Below are 12846 nucleotides of genomic sequence, written 5' to 3'. Positions count from 1 at the left end.
TATACAAATGACTGCTTGGACAAGAGAGCAGGAAAGTACAATGGAGGTTGCCAATTGTTTCCCTACCCACTTTTTCATTCTGGATCCTGGCTTGGTGGCCAGGAAAGCTAAAACCACAATGATGGTTTTGGCCAAGATACATGACACAGCCACTGAGAAGATGAGTCCAAAAGTGATTTGTCGAAAGAGACATATTATAACCCCAGGCCTAAAAAGGAACTGCAATGAACAAAGAAAGCAGAGCTGGAGAGAAATGAGAAGAATGTAGGTGAGATCCCGGTTGTTCGCTTTGACAATGGGAGTGTGATGATGTTTCAAAAATATTCCAAAAATCATAGCTGTGAATAAAAAAAATGAGAGGGCCACAATAGTCAAAACAATGCCCAAAGGTTCTTCGTAAGTCAAGGAAGTTACTCTCTTGGGAATACAGGAAGTTTTATCTTTGCTTGCATATTGATCTTCTTTGCATCCTGAACAGTCTTCAGCATCTAAAAAAATGGCAAGACTCATTCTCATTGTTTTTTCATAGATATTACTATCCTCAGTAGTACAAAAATATTATGATTATTGTGATTTAGAATTATATTTTAGTTTTAAACCCAGTTTATTACTGCTTATTCTAGAGAAGACTTAGCTATATGGTCACAATCAATGAATTAATTATTTATGGCATTGTATTACAATTCTAACAATTTGGGAATGAAATGTCAAGCAATCTAAATATTTCTTTCTTTTTATTTAATTCAGGCTTTTGAATATTTAAGTAAGAACAGCAGACTTCTAAACCACTAAAGTGTTCCTAAAACAACATGAAGAAAAATATTATTACAGGTCTTCACTGAAATGTGCAGATTACAAAGAAAAGAATATGGAACTGCACTGTTTTGCTACTAATTATTTCAGGTTGATTTTTTTTTAAAAAAATATTTAAAATAAGATTACTTTAGTTCAGCTAACTTAACATTTCACCTGTGAAATTTGAATAAATATGTCTTAAATTATTAATTACAATAGTGTCACTATATGTAATTGATATTGTTTTATTGCTATAATAAAATTCTCTGATGAAATATATTGTTTTAAACAATGATGAGTTAAATTAAAACAATAAGTTTGAATAATTCTGGTACTCTTTTTCTGCCATCAACTTTGTGTATGTGCATAGGTATTACCACCATATAGAAGGAAAGCAAATTAGGGTTATTAAGAGTCAAGTGATAGCTCTTACCATTCAAGTCTGACCATTTCCCTTCAGGACATACAATACAGTCATAGCAGCAAGGTGGTTTCTCCTCTTGCTTTTGCTTGAAATAACCAGGATGGCAGCTAACAGAACAAACAGATGTGGGTATAGTCTAATCCATAAATGAGAAAAAGTAAAGCTTTACCCTTCAGGAAAAATATTTGAAAATGTTCAGAACATAAGTTTAGATTTTTAAAGACTGATATGTCTACAGAAGTTTTTGAATTGCCCATCTGGATACTAGTCACAATAGGATTCGGACATACTTATGGCATGTATTTACGTTACATTACATTTACACTGAGTTCATACTGAGTTTCTGTAACATTTATTTCCTTAGCATTTTAGGATTCTAGAAAACTTCCTAGGAAGTTTTTTGGGTCAATACAAAAGGGGGGGGAAATGACATTGCCATAGGGGTATACTGTAGGCCACCAAACCAGAGGAAATAGATAGTTATTTTGTACATAATATTTTATAATTTAATAATGTTATTTTTGATTCAATTAATTTAATTTTAATATATAATATATGTAGTACATTATATACAATATGTAATATTCTATCTATCTATCTATCTATCTATCTATCTATCTATCTATCTATCTATCTATCTATCTATCTATCTATCCATCCATCCATCCATCCATCCATCCATCCATCCATCCATTATCTAGCTATCATCTAATTATCTTATATTGGCTAAGGTATTGGCCTAGAAACTAGCAGATTGTGAGTTCTAGTCCTGCCTTAGGCACAAAAGCCAGCAGGGTGGCTTTGGGCCAGTCACTCTCTGTCAGACAAGCCATCATATGTATATGTATATTTATATGTATATGTATATGTATATGTATATGTATATGTACTCTCTCTCTCTCTCTCTCTCTCTCTCTCTCTCTCTCTCTCTCTCTCTCTCTCTCTCTCTCTCTCACACACACACACACACACACACACACACACACATAATATAGACAAATAAATTATGTACATAATGTTAAATAAACAAATATTTAAAATTGCCTAGCTGAACGCAATTTAAATTGAATTGCCTAGCTGATGGGCAAACAAGCCATCTGACAGGCCTTATTTTATACAAATACACAATTGTATTTTTAAAGAATATTGCATTCTTTTAATGCAATCCTGTAGTCTTTGTCCGCCATCTTTGTATGTTAACAGTTGTGCACATTTGTATGACAAGGGATTTAATATTGTCAACTGAAAATCATAGAAAATAAAAATTTGAGGCTACCAGGTTAATGCTACTATGCCAAGTGATGGCATTATCATTAATCATAAGCATCTTCTCTTGAGGAGCCCAAGGATCGAGTTTCCCAACTTTCCTTCGATGAAGGGATTGGTTTGGGAATGTTATCCAATTTATAATATCAAATCCAACTAACAATTTCCCATTCATGTCAAAGGAAATTACATCTCCAGCACTGTTATTAAATGAGACTTTTTTCAGATAATAGTGGAGCTGGACATGAAAGAAAAAACAAACAAGCACATAAAACAGGATGAGTTAGAGAAAACATGAAATTATTTCATTCAGAGTATAGTGAACTTCGAGCAGCTCTCATCATTGGCTTCAATTAATAATTACAATTATAATCCAGCTACTAGGCTATTGAATGTCCATTCAGTTGACTGTGAGATCTGCTGTGGATCTCTGGATACCCCAAAAGAGAGGTTTAAGGAACTGCTTTTTGTCATGTGTATTTTTCTCATCTGAGTAGAATAACCCTTTTAATTTCTGTGTATATGTCTTCAAATCAATGCTGACTCCTGGCAACTGCCAGGATCTGTACAGTTTTCTTGGCTGGGTCTCAGAAGTGGTTTGTCATTGTCCGCTTCCTAAGGCTGAAAGGAAGAATGACTGGACCAGGCTCACCTAGTTGGTTTTGTACCTAAAGCAAGACTGGAATTCACTATCTCCCAGTTTCCAGACTGCTGCCTTAATCACTATACCAAACTGGTTCACAACCCGTTAATACATTTAGGCTTTGTGCCTAAAGCAGGACTGGAACTCAATGTCCTAGCCTGAAGTCTTAACTACTACATAAAACAAATTCTCAATTTCATTGCCTTGATTTTTTTTAAATTTTATTTAAAGATCTGTCCGAGAACTAGTCAGTATTCCACTGATATCTTGAGATGGAAACAAAAATAGATTCTTAATCATGTCTATTTCAGCTCCTGCGGAAAAGGTGGGCTATCAAATACATGAATGAATGAATGAATGAATGAATGAATGAATGAATGAATGAGCACTTATTTGTAAACAACAAAAAGCAATTATTCCTTATTGTTAAGAAAAATTTAATTCATATTCTTGTACTTTCATTGTTTACTTTTGTTTTATTGCTTTACTATTTTTATGGTTACATTTTTGTTATCATTTGTTTTCCATTTTACTGTTATAAGTCACCCAGAATAGCCCTACAGAAGGGCAGCAAATAAATTTAACAAATAAATAAATAAAAGAAAGACAGACAGATAGATAGATAGATAGATGCACTACTTAACTGCTTAATGTTTAGATATTCTATTCCTCTAACCTAATAGAGTGAAAAAGATAGATGGACAAAATCATATTTTTGGTAAAATATATATTCATGCCACATATAATTAAACATTTAAATTAACTGATCCAAACATAATACTTTTTTTAATATAACTTCTACTTTACCTTCCATGGCTGCTGATCTTGAAAGTACAATTTCCCTCCTTTCTTTAGCAGTCTATATTTTTGTAGACTTGACTGCATGTCATGTAAAGCATATCCAACAGCAGAGACTGAATTGTATATACTGTAACTATGGCCAGTCATGCTCATTTCAAAAAGAGCTGCTGGAAGGCTCTCCAATCTCTCTTCCCCAGTGCAAATGCTATCTTCATTCACAGATGAAGTGGGATAGTCACAACCAAATGTTTGTTCCCATACTTCTCTCACAAAGAAATCTTCTTTTACGAATAAATGATTCCTATTTCGAAGGAAAGTTTGAAATCCTGGAACTTCATTGGAGTAAGCAGCAAAGGAAAGAGCACCATGGAGGACTTGCATATCCCATCCCCTTTGAAATATGTAGGAAGCAAGATCCAGCTCAGAGACCAGGATCCACACTTTAGCTTTAGGCTTTGTAAGTACTTCTTCCATATGAGGTAAATATAACAACAGCCTCAAAAGTAAAACATTTTGGTCGTAGACTACCACTGCATTGGCTTTGCTATTCATGATTGCCTCATACACTTCCAACAATTGTTTCATTCCATCAAAAATAGTACTGATGAAAAAAGGCTTAAGTTTTTCTAAGAATTCAACACAAACCATATATTGAGAAAACATGGACATTATGTTTTGCTGAAATCCTTCTATCTCATCTTCTTTAACCAGAACACCGATCCAGGTCCATCTGAAATGCGACAATAGCAGACAAATCCCTTTGTACCAATGCTTCTGATTTGGGACCATTTCATAGAGAGAAATGATCTGGATTTTCTTTTCCATTTTTGGAAGGGAACTATACACAAACTAGAAATATAGCAATTAGATGGGAGGTTAAAAATAAGAGACACAAAAATGGAAGAAGGTAATTCAAGCACTGGGTGGTTTAAAAAATTAGATCGCTCCATCTATTAACTTATCTAAGATGAATTGTATGAAAAGGAATTGGTGTGACAGATGTTTTTAATTTACTAAAGAGTTATTGAGGTAGTATTCAGGATTCCTAAGGAGAAATATAGAAATGACAATGAAGCTATTGAAGTGGCAGATAAACTTCTGCCTTTTAGGACTGACTGTCAATAGTAAAAGAAAAACAGTTAAGAAATATACTATACACAAACATTAATTAAACATAATGAAGGCCTTTGAAAACACATTTAGATATCATGATGCACTTATATTCACAAGGATTAGAATACTGCAGCTAAGAATGTTATGTGGGACATTCTATGGAACTGCAAATTGGATTTTGAAGAATCAAGAATGGAAAGATGATTTTGAACTTTGGAGTTGGGAAACTCTTGAAAATAGCACAAACAGCCAAAAACAATGAAATAAATTAATTCAAAACTATATGGAGATTCTCAAACATCCCAGTCATTTTTTTTCCAAAGGCAACTGGACTTTCTTGTTTTTTTAAAAAACATTTTGCTTCTCATTCAAGAAAGTTCTTCCATTTGCCTTTTGAAAAAGCAACTTTGGGACAATGCAGAATTTGTGCTTGAGAATGAACAAATCATATTTTGGACACATTATCAGAAGAATCGGCTTCCTTAAGAAGTTCTTAAGGTTACTGAGAGGAAAGAAAGAGAAAAAGAGGAAGGACAGCAGCAAGGTGGATTAACTCAAATATAGCAGCAATGGTTGCACGTTTCGAAGACCTGAAGGCTCAGATTGGAGAATGATCACTTTGGGGAAGATATAGCTATGGGGTTGCAAGGAGTCAACCCAGGCTTAATAAAATAGTACATCAATCAGTCAGACTATATAGAAGTTTCATTCCTTTGAAGCAGAGATCATAGTTGTCTCAACCTAGAGGCATAAAAAATGTTCCCTGAATTCTGCCTTTCCTGTTTTTTTTTCATTGAATTGTTAGGCTTTAAATCTCTGTGCAAAGGTTATCCAATTATTTGTACATAAAAATGTAAAAAAAATATTTTGAACTAGAACACATTTGTTCTAAGCAAATATTCAAGAATCACTTAGCTTTACACACAGGAATGAAGGAAGGAAAGAAGGAAGAAAGGAAGGAAGGAAGGAAGGAAGGGAGGGAGGGAGGGAGGGAGGGAGGGTTGTAGCTTGTAGACAGCCTCTATTCTACAATAATTACCAGCAATATATGCTACTGATACAAACTGGGAGCAAATAAGCCTACCTTCTCTAAAAAGTCAGGATCTGTGATCCATCTAGTAATAGTTGTGGAATATGAGACACTGAAACTTAGTAATAAGCAAAAATAAATAGTAAAGAGGAAGGAAGGAAGGAAGGAAGGAAGGAAGGAAGGAAGGAAGGAAGGAAGGAAGGAAGGAAGGAAGGAAGGAACATTGTGATTACTATAAGTTGTTCTTATATAATTGCAGGAAGCAGAAAATATGTTCTCATCAATTTAAAAAATGTAATAAATGTATGATTAAGTAGAAGTGAAAACACTACCTATATCGATAGATATCAGCATCATATGGTGCAGAAGTGATCTATGCAAGGGGTGAGAGAATCCTGTAATGAGCACTATCGGATTCGGACTATAAATTATAATTGAGAAAAAAATGAAGATTTCTGTCCAGAATTGTTAGCTTAGAGAACATCAGCATGAATCCTTGGTAGAAGAAGAGCAATCCATCCTTTGCCTTTTTCAAAACTGCATTTATCTACTGAAATATAATTCTAAACAAATATCAATAGAAATTTCTTTATTTTTAATAGAATAAAAAATGTTGAAGAACATAGGTGACCCTAACTCATCAAAATATCTTACCTGTGGAACCTTGTACACTGCCAAAATATGTGACATATCAAGAGAGATTTGAGGATACAAAGCCCCAATGACAGAAATAACATTGTCCTTACTATCACATTTATAATTGGGAATTAATCTGTTTACAGGGGAAAAAAGTTCCATAGTGGTATGATAGGTCCATTTACCACTATATTTGTCATGGATTCTGAATCCCAAGGTGATATTGGGTAAAACTTTGATATTTTCATTGATGTTTTTCACAGCAAATATGAAAGCCAATACATGCTGATAATGCTTAGTGAGAACCCTGTAAGAATGATATGACATATTATAAAAATGTGATTCATAAACAAATTCTTTTTTGAAGTCAACCATTGATTCATAATTTAAATAATGTATCTCAGCATTTTTGACAATTATCTGAAGTGAATTTCAGTTCTATTCTTTTCTAGTGCACATGCATATGGTATGTTGATAGAAAAATGAATAATTTAAAAATGCACTTTTATATTTAAAATAATTAAATTGGATTCCCCATCCCCACCTTAACAGATCTCTGTCCTCGACGTGCAACTCTTTCTCTTATTTTAGCAAAATATTTTTATTCTTTCTGTCTTAGCAATAGTAGTCTAGCATTCAAAGTTAAAATAATAAGGAAGAACAATGACAATAACAATATCAGTATTATTTACAATAGCAAAACCCATTCATTTAGAAATGCAAAACTCAAATGTTTGCCTACTTTATTGTATAAATCTATGCTTTAGGATTTATACATTATCTTGTCAACTAGAATATTATCAATAAATATATTTGGACTTACTGCTGTGCAATCATTGAAATGTTTCTCCTTTTTATTTATTTATTAGACTTATATGCTACCCATCTCACCTAGAGATGGTGTTTTAGAATTGAATAGTTGCATTACTGAACCTAATTTACCAAGTGCTCAAAAATAACTTTAATAAGCATGCATGAAAAAAGGCATTATTACTTACAGAGGTTTATCAATAAATGCAAGAATGGGGTTTTCTTTGAAAGAATGCTTATCTGTAGATAAAACAAAAACTGAAGTAATGGCACCAATGATGACATCTTCAGTTTGGAAGTACCTGTGATGAGTAATAGGAAGATCGCTAAAAGTGCATTGCATTATCTCTGTGCGGCATGCCATGTGCGGAAACAACACCAAAAGAAGAATCAATATCATTCTCAAAGTATATTAAGTGCTGAAATAGTTGGCCTTATTCAAGTCTGAAGCATCCCTGAGATGAGCACTCACACTTCATTCTCTTCACATTCTATGCCAACACTGTTTATTGTAGTATAAAGCATCCTGGACCATTACCCATCTTTTGTTTCTAACTCAAACCAGGAATTTACTGGGGATATTTATATTATCAACCAATTCTCACTTCACAGTGGGGGTAATCAATATTTCTCCAGAATGCAGAACTAATTGTCATTCATGATAATTACAGGGGAAGAAATATAATTCTACATTTGGATGTCTGTCTTGCATCATGAGGAACATACTTTGTCTATAACTAGTTTAATATCAAGAGACATGCCAACTTGAAATCAACTAATGGTAAAAATATAATAGAGATAATTTTTATGAAAGAAAAAGAAAACTTTTTAAAATGTATACTTTGGGGAGAGTGATAGAGGCAAAGATGTGTTGAGTCACTTTGGTGGTTAAGGCATCAGACTAGAAACCAGGAGATTACGAGTTCTAATACTGCCTTAAGCCTAAAGCCAGCTGGGTGGTCTTGACCCATCACTCTCTCAGCCCTAGGAAGAAGGCAAAGGCAAATCACTTCGGAAATCTTGCCAACAAAACTGCAAGGATTAGTTCAGTCAGTCTCCAGGAATCAAGACTGACTTGAACCCAAAATGTTAATCTGAAACTTTCTAAGGTTGTGCAGAAATCATTTCACCACTTTCAAATATTGGATTTAGAATTTTCACAAATGCTTCGAATCTTAAGAGAAAGGCTTACAAAACTTAAAATCAAGTAAGACTGAAATGAGTAGCTGCTCTTACATTTTAAAATATATCTTTTTTTTTCTCCACAACCTCCAGCTATATACAGTAACTTTAAAAATTTACCCAAGGAAATGTGTGACTAGAGCTGTTAAGGATTTTCTAAATAAACCTACTGCGCTTATTCAACATGATACACCTAGAGAGAGTATGTCCAGTATTGTGTGATATTGTGACACATTTGTGCAGCTGTTTGGATGCAGACTTGATTGGAAAACTGCTGTTTTGAAAATTAACTTTCTACTTCAAACTATTTTTTTTAAATGAGGCCTGTTCCACCATCCTGAAGACAATCTATGAAAATAGATCCATGCCATTAATCCTTGCATCCATATCTTATCATTTTTCAAATTACTTTGGCATGTCTAAAATATGATATGGATGTTCTAAATCTATATCATAGGAGCATATTACACAGCAAAATTTATTCTATTCTTTATTACTAATTCTGAAACAATTTCACAATATCCTATTGTAAAATTATGAATATAGACTAATAGAGTTGGAAGGGACCTTGGAGGTCTTGTAGTCCAATCCCCTGCACAAGCTGGAGACCCTATACCATTTCAGACAAGTTGCTGTCCAGTCTCTTCTTTAAAGCCTCCAATGATGAAATATCCACAACTTCTTAACGCAAATCATTCCATTGGTTAGTTGTTCTCACTGTTAGGAAATTTCTCCTTAATTCTAGTTTGCTTCTCTTCTTTATTTGTTTCCATCCATTGTTTCTTGTCTGGTACTTCTGGTCCTTTGAAAAATAGATTGATCCCCCCCTCTTCTTTGTGGCAGCCTGTCAGATATTGCAACATGTCAGCCCTAGTCCTTCTTTTCTCTAGACTAGCCATACTCAATTCTTCATATGTTTTAGTCTCCAGGACCCTAATTATCTTTATTGCTCTTCTTTGCACTCTTTCAAAATCTTTTTTTATAATGTGGTTTCCAAAATTGGATGCAGTATTCTAGATGTGGTCTTACTAAAGTGGTTGTCAAATCTGACTTGACTCCATGGCTGCCTACACCTGCTTTCACTTGCAAGTTACTAAACAATGACTGGAGGACTGTCACACAATAGTGAATTCCTGGGGGGGGGGGGCAAGCTATGGAATGCATGAGATCCTTCTGTCACTGGTGAGACTTATCCACAAGGTCAAGTTATAAAAAAATATTTGAGTGGCGCAGTTTTTCCCCAAACAAAAGAAACTGCACCCAATTAGGGAACTATGAACTGTGGGTTGTCCAGAGGGGGAAAAGGGGTTTTACTTATCTGGGTGTACATGGGAAAATCCTAGAACTGACTTAGTTTCTGCTGTGCCTAGATGAATTTTCAATAAAGCTACATTCTTGGTAACTCAAATGGGATGATTGAAAGCGGTACTAATATTTCTCGACTTCTTGTGATCTTGACTCAATCCCTCTGTTAATGCAACCAAGAATAGCATTAGCTCTTTTGGTTGCTGCAGCATATTACTAGCTCATATTTAAATAATTGTCCACTAGGACTGCAAGATTCCTCTCACAGTTACTGCCTTTGAGCTAGGTTTCATTTAATCTGTATTTGTACATTTGATTTTTCCTGCCTAAGTGCAAAAGTTTACTTTTCTATATATTAAATTTCATTTTGTTGGATAGGGACCAGTGTTCAAGTCTGTCAAGATCCATTTGGATCATAAGCCTATCTTCTGGAGTGTTGGTTATTCCTGCTAGTTTAGTGTCATCTGCAATTTTGATCTGTTTTTTTTTTACTCCCTCATTTAAATCATTTATGAAGATATTGAAGAGTACTGGGCCAAGATGGAACCTTGTGGTACTCCACTGCTTACTGCCCTCCATGAAGATGTAGTCCCATTAAGGAATGCATGTTGAGTCTGGTTTGTCAGTCAGCTGCAAATCCATTTGGTGATGATGCTATCTATCTCATTTTTTCCTAGCTTACCAAGAAGTAGGTTGTGGTCCTCTTTAATTAATTTAATTAGAAGATTGGTAAATTAGAGAAGAAATGGTGAAATACATCAAACAAATAACTGTTGTAAAAAAACCCATATTAAAAATCTAGCATAAATGTCTATCTCCAACATGTTTATTTGTTTATTTATTTATCACATTTTTGAATTGCCCATCTGCACCCAAATCAAAGTGATCCTTGCAATGAAATCACTATTACTTACACAAATTAAATCATTTTAGAAATGATGATTAAATGATTAAATGAACACACACACACACACACAAACACACACACACACTACCTTCTCATGCTTATGGGTTGTATGTGTCTTCCTCAATCTTGGGCCCTTCACTAGAAGCCTGGGATTTTGAGAGTTCTGTGCAGTATCTTAACTGTTTCTAGCACTGCAGTCTTCTGGACAAAGAGTTCTGATGTTGTTCCTGGGATCTGTTAGCTTAGGAGTCTCAGCCTTTTTTTTTAATAAATGTTTTATTAATTTTCTATTTTCACAAACAAGTGCCCAATAAACAATGTGATGACTGAGTCCGTTAGTGATTCTGTGGTACATATAAGCTTCTTCCAACTATGTCCATTTTATTACACCCTCCAGTACATCCTCTCTTCTTCTAGTAATAACAGTTTTTCCACAAATACAATTCTTATTATGGTTAGTAAATATACAATTGCATATCAACATTTGTTACATTTTTCTAATAATGTCAATAATATCAGTTTAGAATATATTTTCTAACCAAAGCATATCTTAATTGCATTTGCACTCAGTTTCCATTTATTTAATCCATATCCTATTTTTGCTTTTTTCAATTTTATAGTTTCCCATCCATGTTCAAAATATCTCAATCATTTATAATTTTAAAACAAGTTATATTTTGGCAACCAAAAGCTTCCCTTATTCAAAGTTCTTAGCATATTCTTATTTCCCTTTTCATACCAAGATATAATATTCTCATTACAAATCCTAACTATCTAATTATAATAATACTTCTATTTCTAACAATCTATTCTTAACCATATTCAAACATCTAGTTAGTAATATAGCATCCCCTCTAATAGGTCAAATCTTCCATTTCCTTCAATCTTACCCTAGCTTTCTTCCTTTGCCAACTATCTTTCCAAGTCAGCGCATTTGGATCATCAAATAATTCTTCCTCTATTTTTGTGTATATTATTTGAAACAAGAGAAACAATTTGGTTAAAGTATTTTTGGAAGAACTAGCCCATTGATATTCATAAACCCCCTCCATCCTTCTCCAGTTCCCCACAGTTCTATTAACAGCTTTATCTTCCATTCCATCAGCTCTCCTTCCTTGTCATCCAATATGTTCTGAAACTTTGGTTTGTAAAATGTCTTAACTGTTTCCAATATTATTGTTGCGTCTTCTAAGTTTTCATTTATCTGAGTCTGGTCATTAGTTTCTTCCTTTAGATCATCAGTGTTTGTGTCAGCATTCTCTAGTTTTCCTTCTATTTTCTGGGTTGCTGGTTCCTTCTCTGCAGTTTTCTGAGTTTGTAGATTTAAATTAGAAAATTGTTCTTTTATCTCCTTTGTGTTATTTTTGACCTGATCACAAGCTAAAGCAATGGTTTTTTTGTATTAATTTCAACATGGAGAGAATTTCTTTCTATGGTTCATCAGTATTTTCTTGGTGACATGGCAAGCTAAGGCTACTGGGAACAGATGTTAAAGATGGTGTTTTACTATTTAAAGCTGAGTATGGAACATCCATTTTATTATTTTTTTTGTAAGCAGCCTTTATACATTTATTCAACCAACTGGCCATTCATAAACCTCCCCTAAGCAGATATAAATAAAATTCAATTTTTTCTATCCAGTAAGAAATATATTCTTTCTTTTTTTTTTTCCAAATTTTTTTTTTATTATTTTCAACATAAGAAAAAAAGCAATCACAAGTACATCACAATTGGAAAACCCCCCCCACCCCCCACCCGGACTTCCCAAACCTAATCCCAGGATACTATTCATCTAAAAGTAACCTTATACTAATATCCCTAGCTCCACAAAATATAATTCTACATAAGTAGGTGAAATATATGTATATATATAAAAAGAAGAAAATTTTTTTATCTAAAAACCTAACCTATATTCCACCATTCTATGCTTATTT

The sequence above is a fragment of the Protobothrops mucrosquamatus genome, unplaced genomic scaffold (genome assembly GCF_001527695.2).
Source record: "Protobothrops mucrosquamatus isolate PMUCROS unplaced genomic scaffold, P.Mucros_1.0 scaffold2150, whole genome shotgun sequence".
NCBI lineage: Eukaryota > Metazoa > Chordata > Lepidosauria > Squamata > Viperidae > Protobothrops > Protobothrops mucrosquamatus.
The sequence above is the reverse complement of the archived record's forward strand: the minus strand, read 5'-3'. Positions refer to the sequence as shown.